This window comes from Acanthaster planci, linkage group LG18 (assembly GCF_054643075.1).
Source record: "Acanthaster planci isolate LZ-2023a linkage group LG18, COTS_SCS, whole genome shotgun sequence".
Classification (NCBI taxonomy): domain Eukaryota; kingdom Metazoa; phylum Echinodermata; class Asteroidea; order Valvatida; family Acanthasteridae; genus Acanthaster; species Acanthaster planci.
In genome coordinates this window covers 13,206,185-13,224,892 of record NC_141794.1, presented here as the reverse complement: position 1 = coordinate 13,224,892, position 18,708 = coordinate 13,206,185, and positions in this window count along the sequence as shown.

The window sequence follows — 18,708 nt, the reverse complement described above, 5'->3', positions numbered from 1 at the left end:
CCTTTGTGTCCTGATATCTATTTCCCTGCGAGTTTATATCTGTGAATTGCGAATGCAGTCCCCATAGAAAGTGTACAGCAGGCTAGAGCGGTATACTATCAACGTTTACAATAATTACATGAACATCTGAAGCGACTTGGATAATTGTCTCATACACTCTATGTGACGAGACTGTTCCCCTTACTAAAATGATTTAATTACTGCTGTACGAATGCATTGTGGTTATGACATGGGAAGATGGATGCTAAACCTACCCGTAGGTGAAATTTGCCAAGCTTTATACAGAATGAGCGAAGTATGGAGTCCGTAGAGAAAAGTACATGTGCATTGTGCATGGATAGTCCTGACAGCGCGGAGGCAAAGTGTAAATACCACAAAAGCAATCGATGGTTCAATTTCTGCCCAAGAATGGTATTGTCCCATTAAGAAAGTCCCATCCGTAGTTAACTTGTTATAAACATAAACTCGTCTTTAAAAGACTGGAAAACAAAAAGTAGAATTAAAGAGACTCGAGACTCTGAATTTAGGCCTATACATAAGTACATGTACTGAATATACATTGTGAACATCAGTACCGGCTTTATGGCCGCATACTGAAAACTATTTTCCTGTGGATAAAATTCATGCAGGCCATGTCTTGTGTTCATGCTGGCAGAACAAGCATTGTACATGTACATTCAAGAATAGTGTGAGGAAATACATGAAGTACATCGGTTGTGTCTCAGCTCAAGAAGACGCCCATTTTGAGTACATTATCTTATCTTCCCTCGCTACCAAGATCAAATTTCACCAGCAAATACACTGGAAGGGTAAATTCTACTCTTTAAAGGGAGTTAACTGAGGGCATATTCATGACAAGTGTACAAGTGTCGAAAACAGCACAACCATGTTCTCCAGAATGTTAAGTCATACAAGCCTGGGTGCTCGGTTTGTCACAAAGAGGGCGCTATGCATGTACCAATCATTATGCCAGTCAAACAACCTGAAATGGTGCCTTGTAGTCACACTAACATGTGACAGAAGCGAAAGACTAGAGCAGTTTTTGCGGTCATTTAACCCTAACCCCCTGGCGTATCACCTGGGTACACATTTAAAATCTGAGTGTATCCCGAGTGTAGCTGATAAAGGCAAGAATATGGTTTGCTGTAAAGAATTTTTGTATTGAGTCAAGTAAGTCACAGGAAAGCTTTTTGACGAACCGTGTCAAATTGTAGATAGTGGCTTTTTACAATTTTTTCAGTTTGTATTTCCCAACTACATTTCTTCTTCACTAAGTTGACAGCAAATGTTGCTGATGCTTGTTACAACAATTTCACTTTATCATTTCACAAGTATATCTGTAATATTTTGCAAGTTATGAAAATTAAATACAAGACCTACAACACGGATCAAAATTTACACATCCTTCAGTCTCCATAATAAATGAAAGTGCTATATTATGTTCCTACTCGAGCTAAAAATACCACCGACAGGCAAAATTAAATAATGGAACACACATATCACGAGATGGAACCATGGTACAGACTTCCAGGCAATGATGTAGGAATACGCAGTACTATAAGTGCAATATGTCAGCATTGCGCTGGGCGAGGGCACAGCATTTGCACAAATTAGTAACCGTCATGCAAGCTCCTCGCGTTGAGTTCACCGATTCAATTTGGTCTAATGGAAGGTTGGATATCGCCAGACATCCATGGTCGACCGTAATCCTATTACCGAAATGGCGAGGTTCTCTCCCGTACAACCGAGGTATACTGGACGCGCTTCCCTGCTGATAACTCGTTCACCCTCGAGATGGTTTTCCATCACTTTCGCTTCTCCCAACGGTAATTTAAATCTCTGCAGATGGCCAAGGATGACCAAAGCAACCACTGGCCTACGATTTTAGGTATTCATGTTTTACAAGATGGAATCTGTGAGATTCAACACACCTTGCAATGCATTTTAACAACTACAAGAGTGTGCTATGATCAAGGAAAAAATTATACCTTGTGCTAAATGAGTACAATTTAAAACATGGATGGGGCACTGTACACGTCACCTCTCTATGATACCTGTAACTATTAAAATACGATAGAAAATGTGCACACTCATTACTTCCAATTTCAATTTAAACGTCCTCTCGGATGTTATAATTCTCAAATGAAAAAAATTGTAGCATATGAAATTAGCCAGGAACAAAATAACACGAGTCATTTATCTTTATAGAAGTCTTGAAAATCCGTGTAAGCTCAATAAAATTTTTCCATGGGAATAATATTAACAATCAACCGCGCAGAGCTGATAAATTCACTTGACTGTTTGGCCAGACGATAAGGTCCTTCGGTTTTTTTAAATTTTGGTATAAGGCATTTCATCAGAAAAGGACATAACAACAAAAAATGAAAGGTAAATTCATAGATCTCCATAATGTTACCATATTTGTCGCATTGTCACCCTCACCGCTACCACTTTCATCACTTTGCTATCGTCACCTACAAATGCATACCACAATTTTAATTTCATTCTTAAGTGTCTACATAATTTGACTTTGGGATTAGGACATGCAGGCACGTGTACGTTTTAACGCATAATATTCGTGTGCTACTCTTCGAAATAAACCAATACATATTTCTGAAATACACAGTTCACTTTGAGAAACCGATGAGGCTAAATTCAAATCAAATTCATCATATGGCAGACTTATGATTCAAATCAACACAGTTTTAATAGAAAACGTAAGTAACCTTGTCACTAGGATTAAATGGCTAAACCACATTATGAGTTTTAGAATAATTTATTCAAACTTTCAGGCTGTATACTACTCCAACCAGCCATTTCTATTATGCGCAACCTGTTTGCTACGCACAACAAAGCATCTGCCTACACGTATTTTAAAAATGCAGGTATAGAAAGCCTTCGAAGAAAGGCTTGAAAATACCTGTGAACAAGCAGTTAAAATATGCATGTATTACAAAAGTGAGGGTAGCAAACATCGTGCATACATAATATTTAGGTGCATACATTTAGATAAGCTCGTGAAATGACCAAATTTGCCAGGCTGTTGGGGGAAAACATCGTACGAACTGGGATACCCTTCTTTTCACTAATTTATTTTGCAGTTAAGAGCCACTATTTTAAAATCTCCTGGAGTGCTGGTATAAGCAACAGATCAAATTATGCCCAACTACAATACGACTGACGCCGATATTACGGAAAACGAATTTTTTTTTAAAGAAAAGCAAGCCACGGTATGTCATTTTTGGCGGAGAGCTATGAAAAACTCTCTCGAGTTAAATATTGTAATTGACCCTCGGTACACCTTGGCATCCTAGCAGCAGAAGCTATGACGGAACTATGGCAACTAACAACCTTCATTAAAACAAAGCCTTGACATGGCACGCATTAAAGCCTGGCATCCTGTTAAAGTTGTAGCACTTCAACAATGATGATGGCAACTACTGTGATGGTGGGCATTTTTTTGGCCTGACAGACGGTAGGACTTATGATTCAGAGTAACATGTTGGCTCTAGAACTAATTGCGAGTTTTACACGGGCGAGGGAAGTGACGCGACATCATCGGGCTACAGGGGTCTCCTGATCATCAACACTCTCAACTCAAAAACCTGTTCACTAGTTTCTGCTTTGGGAGTTGAGATCAATTCCACGACTGTTGTATGACTAATAAATTGGTTAGTCGCACCAAGGCTCGATGGTTGGCTGACTGTTTATGTTACTAGCATGGACTTTGCGAGGGGAGGAATGGAAAAAGGAAAAGAGAGAGGAGCTAAGAAATATCTCAGAACTTGACCTTTTTCCACTGTTAACGCTGTATCCGTTTGTTACTGATGAGAGATTCCGGAAAAAATGTGACGACAAGGCGCCCGGCTAAGTCGTCTAAGTCGTCCCATCTCTCATCATGTTCAATAAGAAGGAATTCACATAAGACAGAAACTTCTTTTGAATTAGCTGAAGATTTTAAAGGGAATTATGTTGAAGACGATGAACGAATCATGAATTGAACAAATCATTAGGATCATCCGGCCGCAAGGAACTCTCAGTCAATCAAAAGTTCAAGAGCAAGACTAAAAAAAAAATTGTTTCTTAGAAATGTGTGTTCTGAAGGTCGGGCATACATGTCAAGCTTCGAACAGAAATTACCATGAAACAACAAAAAGACGACTAGGGATTTTTGTGAGAGCAAAACAGCCGTCGTTTTTTGCCCCATCTGGCTACTCCAAACCGATACAACATATGCAATGATACATCACAGGCATCTCGACATCTTCCCCGTCCATTCTCCCCTCCTCTTTTTCTCTCTCGGGACAGCCCCCTCTGCCTCCTAGTCACGAGGACATGGGTTTATTTTCTTTGCCTATCAAGACAATCTTCTGCCTGTGATCCCCATATGGGTCCATCGCTATAATGAGAAGTACCGTTCCATATGGCACTGTGTTTGTCCGACCCTTCCATTCGATCCAGCTCTCTAAACCCTTCTCTACTGAGCTCAGCTTCGCATCCTTCTGCCGGAGTTAACTTTACTTATGCATGACGCGATCTCTCCAAGCTCAGATGTGGTGTTTAGGTTTCTGCACGTCACTGCATGACATTTACTTCCTCGGGCTAGCTCTGTACTCGCTGATTGAAGCTGGAAATTATTTATAAATCCAATCTAAATGCAGAAATTCGGCGATCGAATATGCTTATTCGAGACAAGTTCTCTGTAATTGTTTGTCTTGGAGTAGGGTTCATCTTAAAATATACAGTGGCACCACGCATATTTGATTCTGAGCATAGACATATACTTATTTCGGGCATTCAAATACATTTTTCGAGCAATAATCTCGCTTAGAAACATTTTGGTTTTTGTTTGTTTGTTTGTTTGTTTGTTGGGGTGTTGGGGGTGTTTGTTTGTTTGTTTGTTTGTTTTGGGGGTTTTGTACATGTTTTGGAAACAGTGCCACTCTTACAGAATCCACTCCCAAGAGGCATACGTGACACAGATTACATAACTTGTTCTGAAGCAAATTAAATTTTCAGTGTAATTTCAAGCTCTTTTCGACTCTACGCAACTTGATAGTATAAAACAATGATTCTCAAGAGGTATGTTACATTACAATTACCAGAAGAAGAACGAAACTTGAACACCTGATATCTGTATCGGTTTCTTATTTCAAACTATAACTTGATTTATTAAATTTAAACTCGTATAACATTAACCGAATTAAACCTGCTGCATTTATATTGTTATGTTCATTTCAGTTTAAAAAAATGTAAATCCGTTAACAACGCATCTGGTTACCACACAAGACTTGAATCATAAAACGGTCGTTCGTAAGAACCATGTACATGTACTGGAAACAGATGGAAGCGCGCGTTAGGCTCGTCCTATCAATCACGCAGAGGGCCAAGCACCTTGAAATAAATATCTCGCACCTCGGCCCATCAAATATACATGCCTTGGCAGGCATTTTCCTCCATGTCTCCGTTAATGATACTTCTGAAATAATTGGCCCGGATTCCGCAGGTTAGGTCTTTTGGGGATGGTTTCGCCTTGGTCTTTCCCGACGGCTGTTGGTGTTTAACTTTGGTCCCCAAGGAGACCCGAGGGAGACCAAACTCATTACTTCGTTCCGGTTTATGCACCACAATTTCCTTAAATGTCCTAAAGCAACAATGTTTCAACAGTAATTCTTCAACCTCGACCACTTAGTCAAGTATGCTCCTCACTACACCATCATCCTGCAGGGTTCATTCGGGAAGGTGGTTTCTTTACACCACCTTCCATTTCTGACAACCCTGGTTAGAATAACCGGGGTGGCTGAACTCAGTCCCTGTAATCTTGCTGTTGCTTAACATTCGGAACTATGAAGTCTCACTAAAAACCTCAAAGTTCCAATCTCATCAAAAGTAAAAAGATGGGACTGATGGAATGACGGCCAGTGCATAGTGACGGCCAGTGCATAGTGATGCTTATTAGGTGAAAAAAGGAAAGCAGAGCAGAGCGAATCAGAGCAGAACTGAGCAAAGCAAAACAGGCAGAGACAAAAAGGAAACCTTCAAGGCTTTCAAAATAATCACTTTCAGGATATGAAACAGTCGTTGTGCACATGACCCGTAATACTCTTCCTTAATGAATCAATGGGTCGAAGTAAAGAGTGCAAATGACTCCTTGCATGCACTATCACAATAAGCATACTGTCTCTCCTTCATACGACAGAAATGTTTATAATTTTCCTGACGATATTTTTGTTAACTGTTCTCCTTCGACAGAGTTTTCTTTAAAAAAAATACAATAATAAATGCGACATTTCATCACGTGTACGGATAGTGCATTGAGGGTTATCGCAAGGTAGCGTCAACGCGTCTGCATTGCTAATCCATTTCTGTAGAAAAACAAATTCGGAATACCAGTCGTAGATAAATTTAGCAGAGATGACGGTTTGATGTCACCACGTGCTACCATCTTTGGCTGTCAGGGGATATCTTTTGAACAGAAACCAAAGGGTTTATACTAAGAAATGGGAAATACAGGGGGCGGGTGAACGATCAATTAAGGGTGTTAGGATGGGCCAAGCCCCCAGCAGTTAAGGCGTGGTTTGTTGGTTTATCCACGCATCGACTTTTCATCCTCCAATTATCGTTGCTCATCAGTGTCGAACGTTTTCCACTCAAATCCACACACAATAACCAGTCTGTCTATCATTTTCTTGGCAGAACATCAACTGCCAGAGAAACTATATTATCAACCCACAACTACTGGTGATAAGTAATTCAATGAACGTCAGAAACCGCCAACAAGTGTCGATCATCGACAATTAATACTTTTGCACTAATGCTTTTAAATGTTGTGTCAATCCATGAATCGACATTTTAAAAAATCGATGTCAACGAGCGATTGTTTCAACATCATCTCGATTCATCATCTCAACACAGCACACGATGAAAGTCGGTCAATGGGCCAGTAATTCATGAAGATTAACATAATCCAAAAAATACAAACAGGATACGATAATCTGTAACCAATGATTTTATGAAAATCCTGTTGAGCTCTTCAATGGGGGGCACATGTCTGTCTTCTAGAGAAGACAGGCATCGTTTAGCTGGCGACAAGGCGTATCATCTTTTCCATCATCACCCTCATGCTTCCCATCTTCTTCCTCATCATCATCACCGTTATCATCATCTAACATCCTGCTACAACCTCCCCGCATCTAACTGTCGGAAACGGTCTTGATCAGTTTCTTGCCGAGTGAAGGCAAACTGACTCCTCTGCAGTGTTTTTGTTTTTCGCATTAAGAGCCACCTGGTTTCATTTGCTTGCAACTACCCGGTGGCCTGTTACGGAAGCAGATCTTTATTACTGGCAAAACCCAAAAAATATACTCACGTACATGCATTTTTTAATCATTTGACACCGTCAACAGTACTTTTTTCTTGTCCCTTTTTGCATGTGTAATTGTCGTGTTTTGTTAAGGATTAGTTATTTCCTTGTGTGTGTGTGTGTTTTTTTTTTTTTTTTTGCTCATCCCTCCGGCATTTCAAGAGCAGATAATCGATGATTTTCATGATAATGATGATTATGATGACACCGACTCACCTTGCAATGAAGATGCAGCATATGAGAACGCTTCGTGATTGCCAAGCAGTGACGGGGTGCAGGAAATTAATTTACCCCGGAATATTCAATCTGGAAAATTGTCCCTGGGAGTTAATGATGTTCGGTAATTACATATAGACACTCACGACATCGCCATTATTGTTGAGTTGGAGCGAGAAGGTTTGAGATTGAATGAGGTGGGGCAGGAGTGAAAGAAAAGAGACGGAAGAAACTAGGAGATTGATTGCTCAGTGGGGTTGAGAATGAAATGGGGACGGTTCTCACTGGGTTTTGAAATTAACATCTCGATAGGCTTTGGTTGGAAATAAAATAGACAAACTGAAGAAGGTAAAAAGTTGAACGAATTAATCGACTATTAAAGACTAACTGAATCTTGGAAGACAGGAGTAGGAGATAAGGAAAAAATAAAAATAAAAGACAACTGAACGAAATGAAAGTCAAGGTCAGGAGTGCTTAAAATCAAAAGAGAATTCAAATTGAATCGAACTATTAGAAAAATGGATTGACATAAACATTTTAGAGACATAAACAATTTACTTTAGGCCCATCAATTTTATGAATTTATTTTGGTTGAATAACTAAGTAGCCTAAATACATTGTATTTAAAATAGAAAGTTATGTAAATTGTGGTTCGCTATATTCTCCATTATGAATTTTTCATTACATTCTTTTCATCACATTGAACTGACGCTGATTCATGTGATATTATTATTTTCTATGTTTAATCACCCCTCTAATGAAGTTATCTTTGGGTAGTGGCCTCAGTGCAGTATGGGTAAAGTAGGACGTTGGCTCACAGCTAGGTCTACGTCTTCACTCCATTAGAAATGCGTGGAGACGCGTAGACAATTGACCTAACCGTAGCTCTGGAAGCCCGTTTCGGATCCGAATCAGCTTGCTGCGGCTACCACAAATGTCCACGAGAAAGGGCTTTACTCGCCACTCGCCTGTGATTACCATAGTCGCACGTGTAGTTCCCAGCCCTAAGCTAGCCATATAAATCGTCCACCGATATAGTCACAGGGAATTCTGGCTTGATCTTAAGTGGAACAGGTGAATACTATAGGGACATTATCGACCACAGAAACACTGGACACTTCTTGAAACACACAGCTAAATTTTGGGGAAACGAAAGAAGATGGCACCGTCTGGATCTTGATTAGAGGAGTCGTGCAGCCTCACTTTGCATCTCCCAGCATAAATATTTCAGCCTTTGAAGATAAGCAATAAGCGCCAAGTTCACGATCCAATTTCACATCTTTCTGCATCACCCAATTCGTGAGTGATTAATAAGACACACCACGGCGGCATGTTTTATAATGGTCGATATTTCCCCGCCTGCTTTGTTTATTTGCATTGCCCTGATAAACACATGGGCTAAATTTCCATTCCAAAGATTGTAATTTGTACCGTCACTGACATGGCTGTCTCGTTTAGTGTAGCTGTCTCTTGTCATTAAGGAACGAATAAACATTCATGTATTCCATTACCGTTTTTGCTAGGTATTGTTTCAGTTCTCTTGGGCTTTTGCCTCGAACCATCTCCTTAAAAAGCACGGATGTCAGTGGTATCATATCTCCCTACTGGGAGAGGATTTAGATGGTCAATCTTGGATGCAATATAGTTTTTGCGTCATTTTTCCCTATCTGTGGAGCCAGACGTGCTGGCATATATCATCATATCCGTCAAATACATGAAGCAAAATGATGGGGAAAAATTCAACTTAATTTTTAAATGATAAGGAAAAATATCTGAAGTGCTATTTCTGTTTCAAACATTTTTTGACACCTGACATTAAAAGTACTAAAATCCTGACAAGAATTGCCAACAAGTTGCTTAGAATCTACATCTATTCCTTTTATGGCTGTTCAATTCACATCCACTTACTTCGCCGGCTACTTTAATTTTGGTGTCAATTAAAATCGATTCAGAGTTGTTCTCTGCCTTGGCGTGTGGGTCCCGAAAGCTCGGACGTTTATGGAGATATTACTTTGACAATAAGAGTGACATGTCTCACAATTAAAGTGCGCTCTTTTGTTCTGCGGACGAGGCATTGTGCACTATTGTGTTGGATCACAATAACGACTCCCTCGTCTAGTGATGGTACCTCGACCGACGAAACTTACCGCCAAATTGCTAGTCATTGTGGAGTCTTTTAGCCGGCAGGAAATTTGATCTGAGATGAGGTGGGGGGAGTAGTCAGCCTGCGATATGACGAGCTCTGAATGAGATTGCCAAGCGGCTGGGATGAGGACAGAACGAAGATGTGCACAAAATTTGCTCCTGAAAAGAGGAGAGAAATATAACAACAAGAACACAAAGGGACAGTGGTTCTGAGAGGAAACAGGGATGGAGCTTGGATGAAAAGAACGGAGACGGGGTAAAATCAATACCATGAAACTGATGCGTAGAATAGAGGCGAATAGGGGCATGAACAAGAGGACAGGAGCCGGACGACGTGGTTAGGCAGAGGGAAGGGAAAGTGAAGCTGACAATGTAGTGTGTTACGAGATGACAAAAGATTTGAAACATTACGCTCACAGCTTTATACTGAATGGTGCATGAAGAGTGCGCATTTCCATAGTACAATGAAACAACGGGTTTTCGACACCTTCGTAAGTCAGATGACAGCAAATCGAATGTCTTAACTGTGCCTTTTTCACTAATTATCAACAAATAATGATTCAAAGTTATAACATTTAAACGAAAACTGCTTTCCTATATGATTTAATTGTATCATTACAAGTGTGTCTTTCTTCTTATTTCAAGTTGACAAGTCCACCTCATGGACCATGTTGTAAATTATGCATCTCATCCCATGATCCAAAAGACGTGACCCTGAGAGAGAATGGTTATCACACCGTAGACTCTATGACAACGAATCCTTCATCATCTCTAGACTCTGTTTGCTATCTGTCACGAAGACTTAAATCAACCAACGACACAATCTTGCAGGTGTCCTCATTATGAGCCGTATATCCCAGTCTAATTTACACCTAAATTAAGTGTTTACAAAGCCCTGTATTACATACGCTGAGATTTCTGTTGAATACACATATGCTGATGTAATCCTTTTGAATAAAATACTGTATTTGTTTTCTGGGATCAATAATACCTCATTAGTCATTTAGAGTTTATTGCAATATTAATGGAATGGTTGTTGGAATCGAGTCAATATTGACAAGTTGGATGCTGCACTGGCTAATAAGCCGTGAACGTTCGTCGTCAGGTGGTTGAGGCTGGCAACGAACGATCAAGCAGAACAGAAATCTGCGTACTTTGCTCCAAGAATTATTAATTGCTTCAAATGCTTCAAATGCTAATATTATGAAGTACACGACTGAATTTAACACATCGAGGAGACGGAAGAGAGGGCGGAAGGAAATGCAAAGCTGACGAAAAGGAATTCTGGAATGAGGAATAAAATACACTCACGTGATTCACACACTTAGCAACAGACACGGAGAAGGAGGCATAATTTATCACATATAATTTTATGTGTTTATATTTAAACTCATTAATTTCCTCACTTTAGCACTGTTGAACTCATTTTCAACAATATTAATTGAATAAGTGGTCCAATTTTGAAAACGTTAATATTAGTCGTTATTACTACCAACAAGCTAAAGCACAGCATCGAATCACCGAACACATCCTAATATCAGAGAAGGCCTTTAATAGAGCCTATTATTTCCAGAGAATGAAATTTCATTACGTGTACAACTCTTATGTTATACAGAAAGAATTCACGCGACAAAAATTATCAAAGAAGGAAGCTGATTTTGTAATGGGATAATTTTCATTCTTTGAAAATTACAGTGTGGCACGCAACATTGTTCTTCGAAATCTTCCCGACCTTTTCTTGCACTTAAAGCTACAATCGTAGCAGTCATGATTTTCACCACCTTGATTTTTATCAACCCTTTCCCATCTCATCCAAGACTGTCCCCTCGGCCTCTGACTTTTTACCCGATCGATTAACCTCCACTCAAGCGAGAGCAGACCGAAGAACCGTCAAATTTAAAATAGTGAGTCACAAAATAAAGATTCCGTCTCCTCTATTAGCGCAAATTTTGCCTCGCTGCGTCTGCTGTTTACCAATCCAATTGCCGGCAAATGAGGACAGTTTCTCGTCTGCCGCAGGCGCTGGATTGCGGTTGGGTGATTTTGCATATGCTTGAAATCGGAACATCAGCATCGAACTGAAAAATTATACCAAACAGCGGACAGTAATCATTTATACACCGATCGGTTAGCAGTTTCTCAAGGCTTGCATGGTCTCCAGCTTAATGTCCAACGGCATCTACAAAGGAATAAACATAGCTGAAACTTCATTTCATAGCAATACATCATTATCTCTCGTCTTTTGAATTAAGAAAATTTAATAGGCCGTAAATATGGTGGGCAGAATTAAGTGAAAAGAAAATTACATATGATGCTGAACAAACATTTTTGTGCTAAAAGGCCTAGCAAAGTCTAAGTGGGTAAACATGATTTAGGATTTGTTGTCCTCGACGGGACTCAGAAAGGTTGTACATTGTAATGAACACTCCAAAATCAGAGGTAAAAGTCTACAAATACATTAATTTGTGAATATATTTACAGCAGAGACACGGAGGTTGAGATGGATGGAAAAAGTAGGTTTGTCTCTTTGGAGGATAATATTGGACAAATTCTATGGTTCTTCCCGCATCGTGCTCAAGCAACTCATTGCTGGATAAGCTTTGCATCTCATTCTGAGTTCAAACATAAAAACAATGAGTTGCATTAATGGCTTCAAACATCCTTTACCTCCTAAATTTTCGCCCCAAACCTAGCTTATCAGTGAAATCACTGGGATATGTCAAGGAGCGCTCACGAATCAAGTATATTCAAAATTACAATGTAGATTGTATGCCTATGCTAATTTTATGTTTCAAAACTGAATCACTAATTGCTGCATTTTAGAATATCGTAGTAATGTTTTCTATGTGTGCATTTAGCAAATTATTCCCTAAGTTTTATATAATTTTATGAACTTTCTGTGAATATTACAATACCATACAAACATAACAAAACTGTGGTTTATGCTTATCCCGTGTCAAATAACGTGAATTCTTGTTCCCTGCAGCCTGTCGTAACATACAAGTATATAGCTGACAAGAAGCTGGGCTCATTTCAGCGTCTGTAAAGCAACGACAAGAGAACAGAGATCGGCCCTGACTGCTCGCTCCAACCCTGCCGGTCCGTAAGCTATCTACAGTAAAAGATTGCATCTCAGGGCAAGAGATAGGCTTAAGATCTCTACCGGGGACTTGTTTGTTCAAGTCGACAATAGATCTCTTCTCTCTTTGCCCTCTCTCCTCTTCACCATTCTCTCCTCTTTACTCTGACGTGGTTGTCATGCCAACAGAGTCCTCACTGAGAGAGCCTCGCTAGCAGCGCCCAACCGTTCACGCGTTCGGAGTGATATTCTACGCGGCATTCCCGGAACATGGTTTATTCACATCATGCAGGACCGTAACTGGCCGCGCATAATGCAGCTTGCTAACCAAGGGAAAACGCACCACTTTCGGGTCATCTTCCTTACTGATGCATCTTTCAAACACGCGAGAATGCGTGACAGGTTTCTTTCATGACGAATTACAATGACTTTTGAAAACGCGACTCTTTGTGAATGAATTCTTCAGACCCGTGTATTTCTCTGCATAATTACGAATCAAAGGTAGGCCTATAGGCCTATAGGCACCCCACGTTTATTTAAAAAAAACTGAAGATCTTAATTTCCATGCATTCTATTTTTTTGATGCCTTGACAGAAATCAAATCGCTTCCATCGATCTGCCCCCGATTGTAGTGCACCCCCAAGTGGCAAAAGAAAGAAAGATGGTAGTAGGTTTTCCAAGCAGGGTCTTGCATCCGTTCTGCGTGTACACAAAGTCCATATATTAATTCAAGGAATAAATTCGTTACGCGAACTCAGCGTGCTCCGCGTCAAACGTGCCTTTGATAACTATCATAAACGCGCACCTATGCAATGAGTACCAAAAAAACCCACTGTACCATTCTCACGTTTGTCCACAGTGACGATAATTACCATTTGAATTTTCTCAGTCATGTTTATTTCCAAAAAGTCACCATCACTTGGCACTTATTTCCACTTTCCGTTTCACAACTTCCACCAATTTTATTACCCTCCTCATGATCTTCATCACCATTTCAACCAAATCTCAACCTTCTCTCTGTCAGTGTCATGATCCAAAACGACCTGATTTTGCCCAATATCCTTTAAGAAATTTTCTCACAAATTTATTTAATAATGCCAATTCGACAGAAATGCCGTTTTCAAATGAAACAAAAAACCTGCACTTTACACTGACTCTGCTGTGCGATATGCGATAGTCAGTTTTGTTGTGATTTTTCCTTTCTCAAACAGAACCTGTTTTAAAAACGCCCTCATACAAACACGACAAATAAGTGCGGATCAACTGACGTTTTATTATTCTCCATACGGCTCTGGTCAACCCGTCTCTCCGGTCATTCATAAGTGCACGTGTTCTGCCTCTGGCATAACGGGGCTGATTTATCTGGTCGACGAGATCTTTGCCGATCCGGTCATAACTGTAAGAGTGGGTGAGTTCCCTTGCAGATAAAATCGATATCACCCGACCAAAACAAAATACGAAGCCTGTAAAAGCCCCGTGCCATTGCGCTTCGGGTGGAAAAACGATCTAATGAGTTTACAAGAAGATGCAGCGAATCTGTCTTTCTTTCTTGGTATGATGATTCCACCCACTGAAATAATCACTTTGCATTTGCATAAAACCTACATCAAACCCAAGTGCTTTCGGGATTCAGCAACTGATGATGAAGTCTCTTTGGGAATTTAAGCGGGAAATTTTACGCTAGAATGCATTTTGTATTTGAAGTTCTCTGTTCACTATTTCCAGTAGTTTTTCTCCTCCATCAAAATGTGATGATAGTTGCAAATGTACGTATTGCGTTATGATAAAACCACTTGAGGTCGAGTAAAAGGGATCATTTGTTTTTGACAAGAACTCATGCTTATATATAAGGGTTTTTCAGTGCCTTGATTTAAAGCTCGGTTTGTTAAATACCAAGGTCCAAGACAAATAATGGAAAACAAAAGGAACGGAAGGAAAAATCGATTTGAAATGACTCGAGTTTGTCTGTCCAGCCCCATATGAGACGGGTATCGATTGGTAGAGATGATTGACTTTAAAGAATCGAAGCGAATTGGCCTCTGGATACAACTCTATAAACGCGCTGGGAACGCTTCAAGCTGGAGCAATCACTCTACCGTGTATAATTTTGAAAAGTGGCTGTAAAAAGGTGATTTTTTTCGGAAATGTCACCAAGGATATGGGTTTGGATTTATTCCTTTTTTGTACAAGGCCACACAAGGGAATTGTTTGAACTGTTCTGTACTAATACCTGAATGAAATAATTTACTTAGTTACATTAACATTCCAACTTTCCGTGAAACCGCCATTCCAGCTTGCATATCCTATTAATCTACTATTTCCCAGTTTCTTAATACTCTATCATTTATTTCTATTGTCAGGACACTGACTTCCCTTCATTAATGAAAATCTCCTCACTTCCATCATGTTTCATCTCCCCATAGATTCTCTACCCTCACTTTTGAACTTTACCTTTCTGACACATAGTTCAAAGACGCCTTGTGCTTCATTTCAACAAAAGCTTCCATAACAAACGTTGTCGTTATTTTTTCATCATCCACTGTCCCTCCACTAATTACAATGTGCAGCCATAATATCAGCTAATTCTATTTTACAGTTTCCACTATCGCCATCAGCATCGTTTGCATTCATTTTGTCCTGGTTTTGTCGTCTCATCTTTTCAAGATCCATACATCTTTACAATGTTTATCTGTCTCTTTTGCTCTCCTCTGCTGTTCATCATTAGTTTGCTTTCTTCTTGTCACTTTCATCGCCTTGAGTTTCATCGCGTTCATGTTTTCATGAAGTCGTAAATATTCTCCTTATGACGCCGATCTTAATGGTCCACTGCTCAGATAAACAAAATTCTCTTAATAATCGTAAATGTGCAACACGTCGGTCTTTCCTTTCTACTTTCTGTAATTTCACTAACTTCGACACCATCAATTATAACCACGCAGGCCGTCTTGTATAGTTATCTTTTTGTGGTCGTATTTTTGGTCAAATGAATGCTCTTTTTATATCATACACTAGTCATTGTATTTCATGACCCTTTTTCCATCACCATCTTTCTCGTGACTTTACTACTTTCCCTTGACCTAAATTTGTACTTGTTTCTACCTCAATGAATCGTCGCAACCAGAAATACGAAGCGACACAAGAAAACCACACACCGTTGCCTTGTCAAATTTTGTTTGAATTTCGTTTTTGTGTCATGAAACGATGTGAAAATTCCATTGCTTCAACACCGGTTCGGCGCGCACGCGTCACCCCACGCGCCCATTGTATGGAGACTGAATCCGTCAACGTCTCGCACTCATAAACCTTCTCTCAACTCTATGTGACGATACAAAACGACTAATCGCAGAACCCTTTTCCTGACTGGCTAGCTTTTGTTTAATAGAGAGAGTCAGCCCCAGACTAGGGTTGGGAAAGACTCGGGTGTTAGGAGATGAATTGGAGGAGGGTAAGAGAAAGCCCCTCATAACTGGGAACCTTCAGCTGCAGAAGGAATCATCGCTTCGTATTTCCCTTGATTTCACGTCGCCAAGCTTTTCAGAACTAACCAGCGTATGAAATGTTACCACACGTGTTCACCGCACGGTACAACTTGCCAACTGCAAGGCCAATTCGCACGAGCGGACAAGGTGAACAATGTCGCCGTTTTACAGTAGGGGTGACGCGGCAGTACCGTGCAAGTGCAGCATGAGGCAATTTGCATAAAACAAGGTTTCTCCCTCTTTCTTTCAGTCAATTGAAACCAAACAATTAATACCTTATTAACCCAAGTCAATTAAGTGACTTCGTAACAATGTAGCCGTTTGTGGCGCGTGCACGCGTGGCTGAGAGACGCGTGGTGGGCCAAACCGGCTGAAGCATATAGGGCTAGCCAGGCGTTTGAGTACCCACTCCTTTGACTAGAAAACAGTAGCTCTTTGTTTGCTTAATACTAAAGCAGCTCTAGATATGCCCGTCTACCAACAGTGTATCATTATTCTCGACTGAGTTACTTTTGAATCAGTGACGAAATGATTTTCCTTGCAATACTCATTCCAAATTTGAGCTGCTTCCGATAGTACAGGACTCTTCCATGATGCCACCACAAAATATCATCGATTTTTCCAACCACAAATAAATTTTGTCAACTCTTACTAAATTTTCGGACAAGGTTTGATCAAGGGGAGAACACTTAAACTCGGTTTCCTTTGGTATACTTGCACAAACCCGTAAAATTTCATGATTAGCACTATTTGTTAAGTCTATACTAGTCATCTGAGATAGCCTACCCATATTGAAACTGAAGGACTGATAGGGTTTAGCATGTATTATGAGCATGTTAAGGCCGGTTCACACTTTATGGACTGCGAAAGCGAAGCGAATTTGACGTTAATAAAATTTGCAGCGAATTTTCGCTCAAGTTGAAATCTGTTCAATTCTTGCAAATTCGTGACGCGAAAATTTGATCAACCCCAACAAATTCCCGTCCGTTTTCGCTTTCGCGCGAAGTATAACCCGGTCTTTAGTCTGCGCTTAAGTTGCGATGATTTTGCTCCGAATGGACTACATCATTCTATACAGCATGCATGTTCATTGTATCAAGTAAAGCTCTAATTTGGTCGGCTCTTATGAAACCTGAACTGCAAATGTCTATCATTTTGGGATTACATATAAACGAGTATTGCCCAAATGGAGCTTCGAAACTCAGGCCGAATACTGTTTGAGGGACTTTGAGTTAAGATGCATTTATTACTCTGTAGGATCTTTTTACTAGATCTTTATAAGTCACAGTTTTGTTGTAGTGAATTCTGTGCTACTCACTGATTCTAACTAATAATTATTCCCAAAACAAATTATGACAGGTACGTTTATACTCGGTCGCCTTCAAGAAGATATACGTCTGATAATCAACTTGGTCATCAAAGTGCTATGATGAATTGCCAACTGATTGGTAAATTGATACAGAAGAAAAATAGACACGTATTTTCAAAACTTATAGATATGTCCAGAAATATATAAGAAGCCAAGTAATAATCGCACAAGCATCAAATACCTTGAAGACTGTGAACTTTGTCACCAAGAGAGTCTAATTTCCCATATCTACGATGCTATGGCAACGGCATAAAAGCACGCATCTTTTCCATCCATCTTCTCCAATCTCATAACAGAGAAGGTCAGTGGGTAAAATGGCGTGTGCCGAGAAAAAACTTGGCCGTAGTCCGAACACGTGCAGTAGAGCCGGAAACTCGCCTAATGCAGTCTCTTCCCCATCCCTCCGGCCTCTGCCCGGGGACCGAAAGCACCGCGTAATTACCAAAGAAGTCGACCTGTATACCCGCTGGCTGCCGCATCCGTGGACACGAACTCACAGAAACAAGGTAGACACGAGACGCGTCCAATATTTTTGATTAAGAAGAAATGTAATTACGCAGACCCGGCTCGAATTCCAAACGGTTTACCGGAGATTTTCGATGACGGGGCTCGGGCGTTTTATTGAGCGATTGCTTCTCGAAAACACAGGGTTTTTATGGGGCTTTTATGTTGCCTTCATTTCGCCAACATGCAGGTGTGCACTGCCGGAGGGCAAATATGACAAGATAATGAATAGAAGTCGGCAGGCCATCTATCTGGAGCGCTCTTCGACGCAGGTTCGGCGTTTCCTGAGTCTGAGAGAGTACGGAGGCCGGATTCGTGCTATCGCCGTTTGCCGGGCTGCGGCATTGCTTTTATTAGCGCTTCTATAATGACGAATCGTACAAAGGAAGAACCCCGAATACAGGTATTGCTCCGCTGAGATGCCATTCGCCATTAGATAGAATTTCGAAATATGATGATGGCTAGATCACCTCCTTAACTTCTATGAAAATCTAATCAATTTATCGCTGTACAATTCAAGAGTGCACGTCGCTTTTAGAAAAGAATTTTTGAT